This window comes from Seriola aureovittata, chromosome 8, assembly GCF_021018895.1.
Source record: "Seriola aureovittata isolate HTS-2021-v1 ecotype China chromosome 8, ASM2101889v1, whole genome shotgun sequence".
In the NCBI taxonomy this organism is placed as follows: domain Eukaryota; kingdom Metazoa; phylum Chordata; class Actinopteri; order Carangiformes; family Carangidae; genus Seriola; species Seriola aureovittata.
This window is the reverse complement of record NC_079371.1, coordinates 1,723,851-1,738,474: the sequence shown is the minus strand read 5'-3', so window position 1 is coordinate 1,738,474 and position 14,624 is coordinate 1,723,851. Positions and strand designations below refer to the sequence as shown.

Below are 14,624 nucleotides of genomic sequence, written 5' to 3'. Positions count from 1 at the left end.
AGGCCGTCCAGTCTCCCTGAAGAAAAGCGTTCAGGCCGTCAGGCTGATAAGACTCGACTCTGAGATCGGTGTTTTCACTGACTCTTCACCTGACGTCCGGTATTCATGACGCTGCGTTTCAGCCGCTCTACATACTGACTGGTTCTTCTTCTCCTTCACTGTCTTCTCTCGGCAGAGTTTCTCGGCTGCCGGTCACCGAGGTTAATCTGAAGAGCGCTTTTTTTCTCCTCACGTCCTTGATTTTGAGAGGAACGCACACACACACACACACACACACACACACACACAGACACACACAGACACACACGCACAGACACACACACACACACACACACACAACATGGACCAGCATGCTGAGCAGGAAGCAAGAAGTCTTGATGCTCTCCTCCTCCTCATCCTCCCCCGACTACTGCCACACTGAGTTTACTGTGTGTGTGTGTGTGTGTGTGTGTGTGTGTGTGTGTGTGAAGGCTTGTATCTTCTGAGCCTGTTAATTCACAAGAAAGGGAAGTCGAGGCTTGTTGCTCATTCATTCAGTGACACGCAGCTTCTGTCGTTCACAAAGCCGAACATAAAGCCGCCTTGATAAAAGTTATTTTCACACCTCGCGCCTCCTCCTCCTCCGACCGTCTTCTCACAGGGAGGAATGTGCCACACACACGCCGGAGCGTCGTGGTGACGTATCGGATTATCAGGCTGCATCGACGTCCAGAGAGATCTCACTGTGTCTGAGACTCTGATGTTTTTACACAAACTCTTTCTTTCATTGTCGACACAAAAAAACGTCTGTACGACGACTCTATCTACAGAAAACTGATCAGTCTGATCAAAGAGTCATTAACAAACATGACTAATCTAATTCTGTCTCGTTGCTAACTTGTGATACTTGACGGTTTTCATACTTAGTTGAATTTAACTTTAACGGTCTTTTTAGCTTCTTTTTTCACAGGGTTTCATTTGTGTAATATATTATTAAACTCCTTAAGTTTTAATTGATGTTTTGTTTTATTTATTTATAGAGAGTATTTGTATTTTATCTTAAAATCAAACATTTAAAACCTAAAAATCTGGTTTAAAAACAATAAATTGTTGTTGGATCTTGTATCAAACAAACATGTTTCCTTCACGTCTGTCGCTGTAGCATCACAAAGCTAACGATGCTAACAGTGCACAATCATGCGACACATTTTCACCTTCATCAAAAAAACTGCAGCTCCTGTGATTTGATTGATTAGTTGATTGATTGTGCGGCTCCTCCCCCCTCAGCTTCCCGCAGGTGTTTAACCGCTGAGAACCAATCAGACAATAACGCTGTTTCTTTACAGTAGAAAATGCTCATCATCACGTCTTTTTGTTGAAGTTTTAACTAGAGATGAAATTTACAGGTAAACCCGCCACATTTACATTAACATTGATGTTCTTAACGTGAGGGATGAGCAGTGAGCGCTGCCTCATTAATAAATCAATCAATACATAAAAAGATAAATGAATAAATGAAGAGAAGAGATGCAGTTTGTGACAGACAACAGAGGGAAACAGAAACAGCTGAGACGCTACGAGCAGCAAATGTTTGACGTTGCTGTCGTGCAGTTGTTGATCTGAAGTGTCGCTGCTCTGCTCCCTGCTGTGACACACACACACACACACACACACACAGACACACACACCTAATTACCCCCTGTATGACTGTGAATGAGTGTGTGTGTGCAGGGGTTTGACTGTGTTTGCAAGTGTGAATGTGCATGTGAATACCTCAGTGTGTGTGTGTGTGTGTATGTGTGTGTAAAGTATGCGTGTGTTTCTTTTCTCACATTTTTTCCTCCAGAGCTGCCAAATACCCCAAGACCACCGAACTCTGACCTCTGACCCCCGCGGCATTTCACACGTTGCCAGGGAAACGGGGCTGAAACAACACTGCGCGCTGGCTGACGTCCAGTCTGCTAATGTAACACCAACACAAGGACAGTGTGTCTGCACCAAAACCAAACCAAGTGACCCCAGTTACACACTCTGTCCACAACATACCACCTTTTCATTTTCTTGTGTATTTACACAAGAACCTGCCCCCCCCCCCCCCCCCCCCCCCCCCTTCAGAGAGCAGTTTGTTTAGCGGTGACCTCATATTTTGCCGGCAGGTGAATAGAAATCAGGAAGTTCGCGCCACATGAGAGAAAAGCCTTGAAATCAAACGACAGATACGGTCGATCAGCTGCTCTGGGTTCAAGATATTTTAATCCTGAATTTCAATAGAGATTTAGAAGTTGTACTTGACCCTAAAGTAGCTTTAAAGTTGATAAAATCATCTTGTTTCTCTCTGTCTGACGTTCATATATATAAATATATTTCTGATGTTTACCTTGAGTGAAATATTCAAACTCCAGACTCTGTGCTTTTCACGCTGCTTCCATCAAATGTAAATATCTGGAGTCTTTGGAAACTTTGTCTCTGGAATTCAAAATAAAGTTGTGTGAGTTTGAACCGTGTTTTCCTGCGCAGCTGGAGTGTGTGGCGACTGATTCACCTGTTGATTCAAAGCACGTCAGAGTTTCTACAGCGACCGTTTGCTGCCTTCAGGTGAACTGGGTCACAGAACAACAGGTGTCTGATGGATTTGAACTAAAATTAAGTTATAAATAAAGTTGGTTTAACATTTGAATAGTTTCTGTTCTGGCCATGACACAACACTCTCTGACACTTTCACAGATGTACACAGATAAATAACTTAAATGTTCATTTAAAAAGGATTATTTTCATTATCGATCATTCTGCTGATTACTTTCTCAAAATACCAAAAACTACTGATCAATAACACGCTTTATAATCTATAATCGAAGCTGATCATTTCTTGTTCCCAAACTCAAACATGTTTGTATCATGAGTTTTTTTTAATCGATCATCGAAATAACTGCAGATTCATTTTCTGCCGATTGATTATTTGTTTAATCGTTGCACTTTTACATTTATTCTTAAGAACTAAATAAAATATAGTTTAAAACTGGGAAAAGTTTAATGGAAATCTTGAACTCTCTGATCAAAGTGAACCAGTTTAAAAATCTGATATTTGATACTTGAGATGTTTTTGATTTTCGGGCTCGTGAACATGTTTGTTGTCGACATCAAAGAAACTCTGTAAAAATCCATAAAGAGCTCCTGAAAAAATAAAGAGATTCAGAGCCCCCCCCATTCACTGCAGTGTGTGTGTGTGTGTGTGTGTGTGTGTGTGTGTGTGTGTGTGTGTTGTCAACCGGAACATGTGGAATCACATCTTTGGGCCGTGAGAGTTTTTGGATCTAAATAAATCTCAGGGTCAAAGGTCGAGAGAGCTGAGAGTGAATTCCTGTTTGTTGATGTGCTGTACATGAACACGTTAATATGTTTGTTCACATGTTGTGTAGCCTGTGGAAGTGTGTGTTTCTGTGTGTGTGTGTGTGTGTTTCTGTGTGTGTGTGTGTGTGTTTCTGTGTGTGTGTGTTTCTGTGTGTGTGTGTGTTTTCTCCTCAGGGAGAGCCAGAGTTCGTCCGGCTCATTCTCTTTCCCACAGTCTGAAACTTTCTCACCAACCAGCCTGTGTGTGTGTGTGTGTGTGTGTGTGTGTGTGTGTGTGTGTGTGTGTGTGTGTGCCTAAGTTGTAGTGTGTTATGTCTGTGTATAAAGGGGCCGAGCCAATGATCTGCTACAACCAGTCGTTTCTGATGAGCCAGGCACTAACTGCTTGATGGTTTGACTCCGGCTCAGAGTCGTTATGTATGTGTGTATGTGTATGTGTATGTGTGTGTGTATGTGTGTGTGTGTATATGTGTGTGTATGTGTGTGTGTGCTGGAATGGGCGAGAGACAGAGACTCACAATAGAAGACAACGAGGGTGAGAGAGAGAGGGCGTGTCCAGACAACAGCACTCGTCTGTGCATTACAAAGCAGCTCAATGGTCCTGTTACCACCCATTGTGTGTGTGTGTGTGTGTGTGTGTGTGTGTGCATGTGTGTGTGTGCATGTGTGTGTGCATGTGCTCAGTATTGACATTCAAAGTGTGTCTCCTTGTTAATGTCCCACCTGCATCGCGCAGCTTTAACTACTGTACTTTACATCACATTAAATCACATTACAATACATTAGGCGGAGCGGCTCGACAGTTACAGACGCCTCCACTTTAAACCTCACCAACACAACTGCGTTTGTGTCGCATCACATCTCCACGTCAGCTGCTTCATGTGGAAAAAAATGATGTAAAAATAGTTTAAGAAAATTAAAAAGTGAACTAAATGAGAGACACAACCTGAAAAACGTCACTAAATACGTCAGAATGTCCCCACAGTCCACAGTGAAGTGTTCACGTCTTGTTTCGTTTGACAACAGCTACAAAACTCAAAGATACTTTGGTTAATGATCATATACAACTAATAACAGCAGCACACACCAGTTAATTTTAGGTTTATTTCCTCAAAGATCCACTTTGAAGATCAATCGATTATTGCAACTGCAGCCAGTCCCTGTCAATCAGTGAACCGTCTCATGGTCTGCGCTCTAGAACTGCTGGCAGCTCTGAGACCTGGAGACTGATCGGGATCAATGAAGCTGATAGTGATCGGTGAGAATGAACTTTATACTCTGATTCTGATGATACAGACCAGCTGTAACCTGAAATACAGCGCTCTAGATTTTATATGAATATGAATATATTGTTTTTAAAAGAAAAATCGAGCCAGTTTATAGACGAAACAACGACTGTTTGTTTAATCCAGTTAAATAAAAGACAATCCTGTAAATCTTATTATCAAATCTAGTGTATTCATCGTCATCAAATCACACAAACCTGTGTTAAATAACCACGAATATTTTCTATAAAACATCATCTCCTGCGAGTAGGACACATAAACTTGACCACTGACCTCTGACCTCTGACCTCTGGCTCGTTCCTCTGGGCTGGTTACACTTTAAAGATCCAGGACCTGAGCTGCTGAACGCTGCAGTGTCGACCTCAGTGCGGAGCTAAAAAAACACATCCTACCGATGAAGTAAAAGTCCCGCCTCTATCTCCTTAAGAAAGAGCCCATTGGTCGCTTTTACACAGGCCCCGCCTCCAGCACGACAACGTCTCCTACATTCACAGAAAGTGCAGATCAAAAAACTGAAAATCTGGTTCCACTTGAAACGAATCAAGATTCAGATTTAAATCAAAGTTTTGCCAACAGGCACAAAGAAAACAAAGAGTTAACACCGGCGATAAAAGTGATCGATCGCTGGATGAACGGCGATAAAGTGACGCGTAGTGTTTAGGGCGGAGCCAACGAATCGCGGGTCATTTCGAATTCGTTCAAGCTTTAGAGTCTTTTGAAGAAGTGACAGCCCTGATGTGTTTACATGCGTTACCATGGCGCTGCACCTGATTTCCTACTGTCCTCCTCCCACAGTCTCTCTCTCTCTCTCTTTCTGTCTCTCTCTCTCTCTCTCTCTGTCTCTCTCTCTCTCTCTGTCTCTCTCTCTGTCTGTCTCTCTCTCTCTCTAGCATCTTTCCAGTCTGACGTAAAGATGACCAGCAGCTCCCTTCTCCATCGAACAGCTGTTGTAGTTGCTGGAAATTATTTCAGATACAAGCAGACTTCTTCTTCTTCTTCTTCTTCTTCTGGGGGGGCTTTATAATCTCCGGACCTGACACCACAATCTGTGCTTGTTACATTCCTGAGGAGAAGCAGCTGCTTCCTTGAAGAGATCACAACTGAAACGAGGAAACTGACTGTAGCTGTTGAAAAGGTATGAACCTCTCTGCCCTCCAGCTCTCCTGCTCACAGAGAGACCGTCCAGGAAACTGTAAATATCAACAAAGGAAGAGTCAGGCACGAAGTCATTTCTACTGCGTGCACAGGTGTCAGTCCACACCTGCTTATTTCATCTAATGAGAGAAGCACGTCGTCTTCTGGTCACGTGTTCCCCAAACACACAGGAACATGACGAAGCATGAAAATATGAAAACTGCTCCGCAGCACAAAGACAGTGGCCAGTTTCCAGACTGGAAACCAGTTCAGTAAGTTTCTGTCTCGCCCCACAGGTGTGTTTTTTCTTATACCTGCGTGTGTGTTTGTGTCAGAGCACGTGTGTGTTCCTTATATAAACTACAATAACCTGAATGTCCACAGTTCCAGACTTGGCCTGAATTAAATATAACACACACACACACACAACACACACACACACACACACACACACACACAGACAGAGAGAGAAAATCAAAAGACGCTTTGATGTTTTCAGATCTCAGATGGACAGGATGTTCATGGTTGAGGTGAGCTCTCTGGACAGTTCTGTGTGTGTGTGTGTGTGTGTGTGTGTGTGTGTGTGTGTGTGTGTGGTCCCCCCACCCTGCAGCACAAAGGGGATTACTCCATTCACTACCATTGTTTGAACCAGATTAGCACACACACCCACACACACACACACACACGTACACACACGTACACCCACACATCCTCCTTATTCAGATGCAGCAGACCAACTGTTGCCAGACTCTTCCCGCCTCCCGACACCACCTGTGTGTTCTCTGTGAGTCTCCGACCACGGGACTCGGCGGACGTGTTGTCGGACCACGTTTTCTTTCTGCTTTCTCATGATGCCATTTAAGGGTGGAGGCGGGAAACCCTGGGATGACGATGCACAGACGGGCTTCTGAGGTCATTTAAAAACCCCGCCCACTTGCACCGTCACCGCTCTCAGGCGTGCCACTGTCACCAGACGACAGCTCATCAGGTCGCCGGCTAAACAACCGCCATCAAACCACATCGCTGGCGTCCTTTTGATTCAACCGCCATGAGTCAACCCTCGACAGAAACCATCTATAATTATACAAGATTACAACTTCAGTAGGTTTGAATCTTGTTCACAGAAGATAAAAAATGTGTTTCGGGACTTTGGGAACGCCATGAACGCGACCACAGTAATATCTATTTTTAAAAAACAACGAAGCGTCATTGAAAAGAAAAACAAATTTTCCAAGTTTCCGTAGAGATACTTTTAATTTTTCTACGTCTTACTTTGAGAAGTATAAACACGGGTTTCCACATCAAGAGAAAGAAGTTCTTTAAAGTTGAGCTTTAATAAAATAATAAAGTCTCAAATCTGCAAAACCTTGATTCGAACGATCAGTTGATTGATAGAAAATCATCATTTTAATCTTTTTTTTTTTAAGCAAAAACCTGGAAAAATTAGTTTCTGAAACATGGGAATGTTTCTGTGTCATACCTGGCGGTGACTGTGACACCTGAGAGTTTCGGGCTCCAGGAAGCGACAACAGACGGACACGGGAGCGGTCACTCCGCTCACACCAGTTTCTAATAGTTGGTTTTCAAACCTCCCAACACGCCTCGTGTGTCACGGCGTCTGAGTGCGCCCACGCCTTGTGTAAACAGTCTGCGGCTCTGAACAGCTGATAACCTGCTGCGCCGCACACACACCGTCAGACAGGAAGCGGTGCATCGGTGCGCGCTTGCTCACCGGTTTCAATGGTGTCACGACCGGTTTCGCTGTTATCATTGTCTTCTTCCTGTTGTTGTGCGTCTTGCTCAGAGGCACCGTGGCAGGAAATCTGACTGGTTCAGGGATCAAACGTGTGACCTTCCACCGACAGGATGTGACACACACACACCCACACACACCCACACACTGATCCTCTGGCGGCAGCAGCAGAAGGGGATTATGGGAGTGGATGGCAGATGAACAGCAGGCTGGTATGAAGTAAAGATCAGGAATCATCAGAACGCCGTTTTAAATCCACAGCAACATATTTATTCCACATGTCAGACTACGGCAAGAGCGCAAGGACAAAAGGTCTCCTCATGTGCAACACATCAGCAGACTGTTGCTCTCATGGCTGAGATGGAGAGAGACTGAAAAAGACTAATCATGAAAATTTTGATAATTAATAATTTCAGTCATTCACGCTCCGGTTCCACGTGTTGCTCTTTTATCTCGGTTAAATCTTTTTTTCTATTTTTAGATAATTAAAAAGAAAAAAAAAAGCAACAAATAAATTGAATTCATGATTAACTGGCGCCGCGTCTCGGGTGGAGACGGCGCTCAGAGCGTGCGGACGCTCGTGCAGCACCGCTGTCCTTTTGCGGAGATTGTGTGTTGTTGCACGATGGAGTGAAATGACACCTGGTGCTCAGAGTGCGAGGAGGCAGCAGCTTTCAAATAATCGAAGTGATTTTAACCCGGACGGGCAAAAAAAAAAAAAAAATCAATACAGCAATAAAACATCGGCTCCATAAAAGCGCTTTTAGTCCCATTTACAGCAGGAAACGACGACATCTGTCCGACACTGAAGCGTCTCCGCCACGACTCACAGAGAGACGAGCTGCTGATGTTGACGATCCCCTCAGGACGCTCTCTAATGATCCTGCTGATGATTTCTGTGTTTGATTTTGCAGTGAAACCTGGAGGTGCTGCAACAACTGACCTCTGACTCTTTGGAAAAATGGAAAATGACAAAAACATGGAGAAAAAAAAAAAGGACAGCAGAGGAAAAAGCAAATGGAGCTGTCACCTCCACCCTCTTCATCCTAATGGACTGAAATGGAAGTTGAAGATGAATAGTCTCATATGAAACGTGCATATGTGCATCTACAGTCTGAATGGGTTTTCATTATCTTCTACACTTGGTAAAACAGCAGCATTTCCCTTCCTGACTTTGAAGGGTCACCAGATTCTTCTGCAACACATAAATAATGTTTTATTTAAGATTTTTGCTTGTTAGAATCTGGATGTTTTCGCTTCCCGAAACAATGAAACTCAAACAATATGATAAACCACTGTTTGGTTTTTACTGATTTCACGTCCTTCCTCAAATGAAAACTCTCGTCAAAACTGGACCGACGTGCTCGTGATCTGTGCCGAGACGCCAGAGATGACTGGCATTTTCCACAGATGACTAACAGCTCGTTTCCCACGACCGTGAGAAAAACAAATTCCTTCAAACAAGATCTTAACAATTGACTTGTCGTTGATCGGCCGCGGCACATGAGAGGAAGGTTGTTCTTTTCCCCAAGAATGTAATTGTTGTGTGTGTGTGTGTGTCACTGTGAGTGTGTGGCAGCACAGGCTTCATGTCACACCTGAACTAAAAAAAGAAAAAGAGGAAAATAAAAAAGGGGGAAACCTGCCGTGAAAACTCCTAAATCTGGAGCGTGGACGCTTCTTTTTCTGCAGAGCAGAAAATGTGAATGTGTGTGTGTGTGTGTGTGTGTGTGTGTGTGTGTGTGTGTGTGTGTGCTTCCATTTCACACACCAAACCCATTTCCACTCTCCCAGCTCCCATTTTAATGACGGGCATTAACAACACGCTTCGCTCAGATCTCCAATTTTTACGCAAAAATGTGCAGAACGGACTCTGTTCGACCTCCCTCCTCCTCCTCCTCCTCTTTCTCATCCCTTTCCTTTTTTTCACTTCATCTTCCTCTCCCCGCTGACTAATCCTCCACCTCCCTCCCCCTCACCTCCCCGCAGAGCCGTGGATGACTGTGACATTTCTTGTTGTTTCATCTGGTCAAAATTGGATGGATGCACCTCCAAATTAGAGGAGGCAGGGAGGAATCCCACAGCTCGGTATCAACCCTCAGACCTCGCCCCTCGACACCGCGGCGGCAGCGGCTCGGGTGACACCAGGGCCCCGCCGTGCAAACCGCCCGCAAACCTCAGTGTGAGTATCTCCACCTCAGCCACTTCTGCTGCAGAATAAACCTGAATATATGTTTACACTGGCAGAAACCAGAGCAGAGGTCTGAGATAATGCACAGGGGGAATCCTCCAGTTTGACCAGAAACCACAATCTGAACCTCAGAGACTTTAATGGGGTTTTTATGTGTTTGTAGAACGTTTTTCTGACAATAATCTGGAGCTAAGAGGTGTAACTGCAACTTCAAGCCACGAGTCACAAGCCTACGTCTGTTTTCTTAACCAAAACCCAGATTCTGATTTGCCTTTTTACCAAAACAACGACGACGTAGCAGGTGGATGCTCTTGTAGCTCCAGGAAATAGACCGGCCCGCTCAGCAGAGCTCCGCAATGTCTCTGTGGAGGCCGAGTGCAACTGTGACGAGGTCTCGGGTTTCAGGTCGAGTCGCACGAAACGTCAGAGTCATCTGAGCGTTTCACGGGAAATGATAAGAGCTAGGTGACATGGGTAGTAGGGAACGGGGTCAAAGGTCAAGAGCAGGAACAGGAACACACCTGCTTCCCTCTGACGAAACATCTCCAGAACGTTCACACAGCGTTTCTGAAAAGGCACTTTAAAAAAAACGACCACAGCAGCAGCGTTTACTACCACAGCCCGCTCTCTGTCAGGGAGAGGCAGATGCAGTTTGCATGTAAATACCCAACCCACCCTCCCTCCCTCCCTCCCTCTCTCTCTCTCTCTCCTTCTCTCCCTATCATGTAGAGCAGGTCGGACGCCCACCCTCTTCCTCTCCCTCCACCACAGCACAAGGAAGGAGCAGGACCGGTGGAAAGCCGGAGACCGGAGGGACCGGCCGGACCGGATTCCCCAGTGGTGACACACCGGTGGTGGGTATCTATCACCACCTGCTCTCCCTGTCTGGCTCTACAGTCTCCACTGAAACTCCACCGCCTTTATTTGGGTTGAAGCTCATGTTAACAGCACATACAGCAAAAATAATGCCCCTCGCAAGGGGGGGGGGGGGGGGGTTAACATGAAGGGAGGGGGTATTAAATTTGATGCTACAGGTGCCCAGGAGGCCTCAGGTGCTGTGTGAGGGTTTACAGAGAAACAGATATGGAGAGATATATGCGCCCCCCCCCCCCCCCTCCCTGTATGACTGGTTTATGAGAAGCCTCAGATGAATGGACTGTTGTATTGTTGCTTTAAGCAGCCCCAGGAGTCCCTGAAGGCAGATTAGCTCCAATATTACAGTGGGAAGACAAACCTCTGATTATAATGACAAGCTTTTTTTACTGCCATTTTATATTCTCCTCCGTGGACTCCCTGCAGAGTCCCTGCAGAACTCTTAAAGCCTCAGATGGAGCCATAATGAAACCCCACTGTGATGATGCTCCTATGCGCACTATAGGCAACCGTGCACGGATCCTGCTGCACTCTCTCCCCCTGAAAATGCATTATACAGGATTACTGTAGTGATTTTTCAGTTCCAGGGAGGTTAGGGAACCCGGAGTGACCCGCAGGAAGCTGTATTTTATTACTGACAGACGTGGAGGTAATGTTTGAGACGGAGGGGATCGATACGGATCAATGCCACTGTAGTGTTATATAGGTAAAATACCCATCAGAGGAGATTAGACGCTGGATATGAACATTCAATCGCTCTAAATTGGTTTATTTTGCCAACAAGTGTTTTAAAAAAGCAGCTGCTGGATCGTTACAAACGCCTGTGCGCCTTCAGAGATGGATCCTCCATCGAGTATGTGTGTTTTTTTAATTAAGGCACAAGTGAAATTCAGAATAAAGTGAATATACTCTGTCTGTTCTCGTGCGTAAAGCGTCTCCTACAGACCAGCGCGTTCACAGGAGGGTTCAGGTGGAAAATATTTGAAGCATTTAACAGGAATGTTGTTATGTAAAGATCTAGGAATGAGATTCCGCGTGAACCGGTTCTGCGGTAGAGAAGTTCCTACCTGGACCGGGTGCGAGCCGCGCGGTTCCCCAGCTCTGAGCGCTCCAGCCCGGCTACAGGCTCCGCTCCTCCTCGGTACCCAGACGGAGCCGCTCCAGACCTCCGGCAGTAAAAAAAAAAAAAAACCCGAAATTAACAATCCACCGGAAAAAGACCTTAAAACAAATCAAACAATCCAGTTGGACAGGCGGGGGTAATTATTCCTCCAATTCCTCTCACAATTTCTGTCCACTTTTACTGTCGTGACCAGCGCTGCGCGTCGACCCGCCGGTCCTTCCTCTCTCCGGGGTAACGGCTGGAGCTAGAGCCCAGCCGTGGGGTGTGTGTGTGTGTGGGGTGGAGACCCGTCTGAACAGGGGGTCACTCACTCACCACTACTCCTTCAAGAACCGTTACCACCGGGCAGTTTGTACCGACACCGGCAGCAGCAGCATCCTCCGCTGATGGCACGCTTGGGGAGGTAGTGGGGTGGAGGTGGTGGTGGTGTAAACGGACTGAGCACCGGGGCAGGAGAGAGGGAGAAAAAAAAAGAGGGGGGGGGGGGTAAAAAAACGGTTAAAAGTCACCCAAGCAAGAAACACTATGTCCGGTAGATCCGGGAGTTGTCAGCAGCGGTCGTCCGGTTAGTTTCCACCCCGACGCGCGGTTACTGCTCTGCCGCCACAAACTCTGTCCGTCTCCCGGTCCAGCGCGGCTGCACTGTGTGTGATGAGAAAGTGGAGTGAATCCAAACGACTGCGCTCGCTCTTTCCCCCTCTCTCTCTCTCTCTCTCTCTCTCTCTCTCTCTCTCTCTCTCTCTCTCTCCCTCCTCTACCCCCCACCTCCTCCCTCCCCCTATACACTATACACTATACCGGGGAGGCGGAGCGAGCATCCACCCCCTAACAAACTAACTCGGTGGATTTCCCAACATTTTGTGTCATTTTTTTTTTTTTTTTTTACAAAGAAATGTGAACAAACCGGAGCCGGTGCGCGCGCGTTTTCTTTTTCTTTATTACCGGTGAAACCGTGAGTGTGTGCGGCGCAGTGCGCTCGGAGCCACAGGTCCGAGCCTCCGTCAGCCGAGATTAAACATGAGAGGGGAGAAAACTGCGGTTTAAAGGGATGAAACGCACACGCGCACACACGCGCACACACTTTGATAGGATGTTTATCTGCCACACTCTCAAATTCAAACAGTTAAAACCTCAGCTCTCTCTCTCTCTCTCTGTCTCTCTCTCTCTCTCTCCACTTCCTCCCATATATACAGTAAATAAATGCTTCTGTGCCTCTTTCTATTTTTTATGTCACCTCTCTCTCTCTCTCTCTCTCTCTCTCTCTCTCTCTCTCTCTCTCGCTCTCTCTCTCTCTTCAGTTGTATCCCTACGTCTCTCTGCCTCTCTCTCTCTCCCAGCTCCGTCCTGCCACAGGAGGCTCGGAGCTTCCGTCTCTCGCGCTCTGAGCGCCACCTACAGGCGACAACCGGCAAGTGGCGAGGCCAGACACAGCTCGAGCTCAGTCAGAGTACAGGCTTTTCCCGCCACTGTGGAGCAGAGAGAGAGAGAGAGAGAGAGAGACAGCAGGGGAAATAAAACAAAATGGAGTCTTATAGATGAAAATATACTGATATTTACTCGACATTATGGCTGTTATTACAGCAGCGCCTATTATATGAACAAAACGCAGCATGGGGTGGATGCAGGCTGTTATCCAAAGCAGCTTACTGTACTGTGATATTACACACAACACATATGGATTATGTTTTTGCATATGGCTGCCTCCGTCTCAGTGCATCTGCTTAGTGGGCTAATCCAAATGCATCATTCAAAAAGAATTAAAAAGGCAAAATTCATTTCACCTTTTGCTTTTATTCAGAAACACATTACTGTTACACTGTAAAAAAGAAAAGAAAAAAAGTCCTGCCTTTTATTGAGTCCTAAAAGAAAAAGAGGACAAATGTCAGTGCATTATGAATTTTTCAATCTCTTTTTTTGTCAAAATAAAACAAGTTCTGACTCAAGAATATAAGACTACCAGAGGGAAAATGACTTCATGAAGATTATTTTTTGCAGTGAACTGACATGAAGTCATATTGCTGTCACATTATTATCTCAGCTGCAACCACTTCATGCATTAAGCAGATCCGTATATAACTGATTCTTTTAATTAGAAATCATCTTTTCTTCAGAGAAATGCTGTGAATTGCAAAGATAATGTGATTTATTGCAACAGATTCAGAAGTTATGAAATTTATTTAAGTTGAATAAAGTAAAAGTTGAGAAAATACTCCATTAGAAGTAAAAGCACAAAAGTAGTAGAATGAAAATAAACATAAAGTACCAAAAGTTAAAGTGTTTATTGTGCTAAATGACCCATTTTTGTTTAATATATATTATTGAATGGTATTATTGTTACTGATGCCCTCATGTGTCAGCATGACGTTAGGGAGGGGCTGATTTTAATTACTTTATATACTCCTGTGTAGCTTAATCTGTAATTGTACATCATTTATTTGTTGGTAATAGTTCGTAATATTAATAAAATAAGAGTATAACGAAGCAGAAAACGGAAATACTCAAGTACCTCAAAACTTTACTGTCGTATCATGTTATGATGATAACTTTAGTTAGCTTCAGTTTGAGCTGTTAAACGATTAGCCGACACTGTGACACTATCTGTTTCTTATGCTTCCTAACCAACTGTAGAATATTGAACTATCAAGGCTTTTAAAAACATCAGCGCCGTGTGAGATGATGTTTTTACCCTTCTCACTTCACTCTGCTGAGTAATCGTTACTGTAGCTTCACTTTGCCTGCCTGGCTAATCACGGCCTCTCTGTAAATAGCAGTTTGTACTTTTGGTTAATTACAGAGACATTAACATCCCAGAAATGGGAGGGTTGATGAGTTAAGCTGCAGCATGTGCCAGGATTCACAAACGGTTTATTTACCACCACGTCCCCGATCGAAAAGATTTCATCCTGCATCGCAGCAGACGCAGCGGTGGTGGAC

At 45.0% G+C, this 14,624-nt stretch overlaps 1 protein-coding gene across 5 annotated transcripts in view; it reads right to left on the bottom strand.

The window, feature by feature from the left end:
• pcdh1b (protocadherin 1b) overlaps positions 1-12,401 on the bottom strand; it is a 190,868-nt gene extending 178,467 nt beyond the window's left edge. For 3 of the 5 annotated variants that reach the window (XM_056383641.1, XM_056383639.1, XM_056383640.1), the window contains exon 1: positions 11,635-12,400. The gene's annotated coding sequence lies outside the window, so the exon portion shown is untranslated. Of the gene's footprint in view, positions 1-11,634 lie in introns of all 5 variants that reach the window. The other 2 variants (XM_056383638.1, XM_056383637.1) reach the window with 2 other exon arrangements.
• Positions 12,402-14,624: the final 2,223 nt, after the last annotated feature.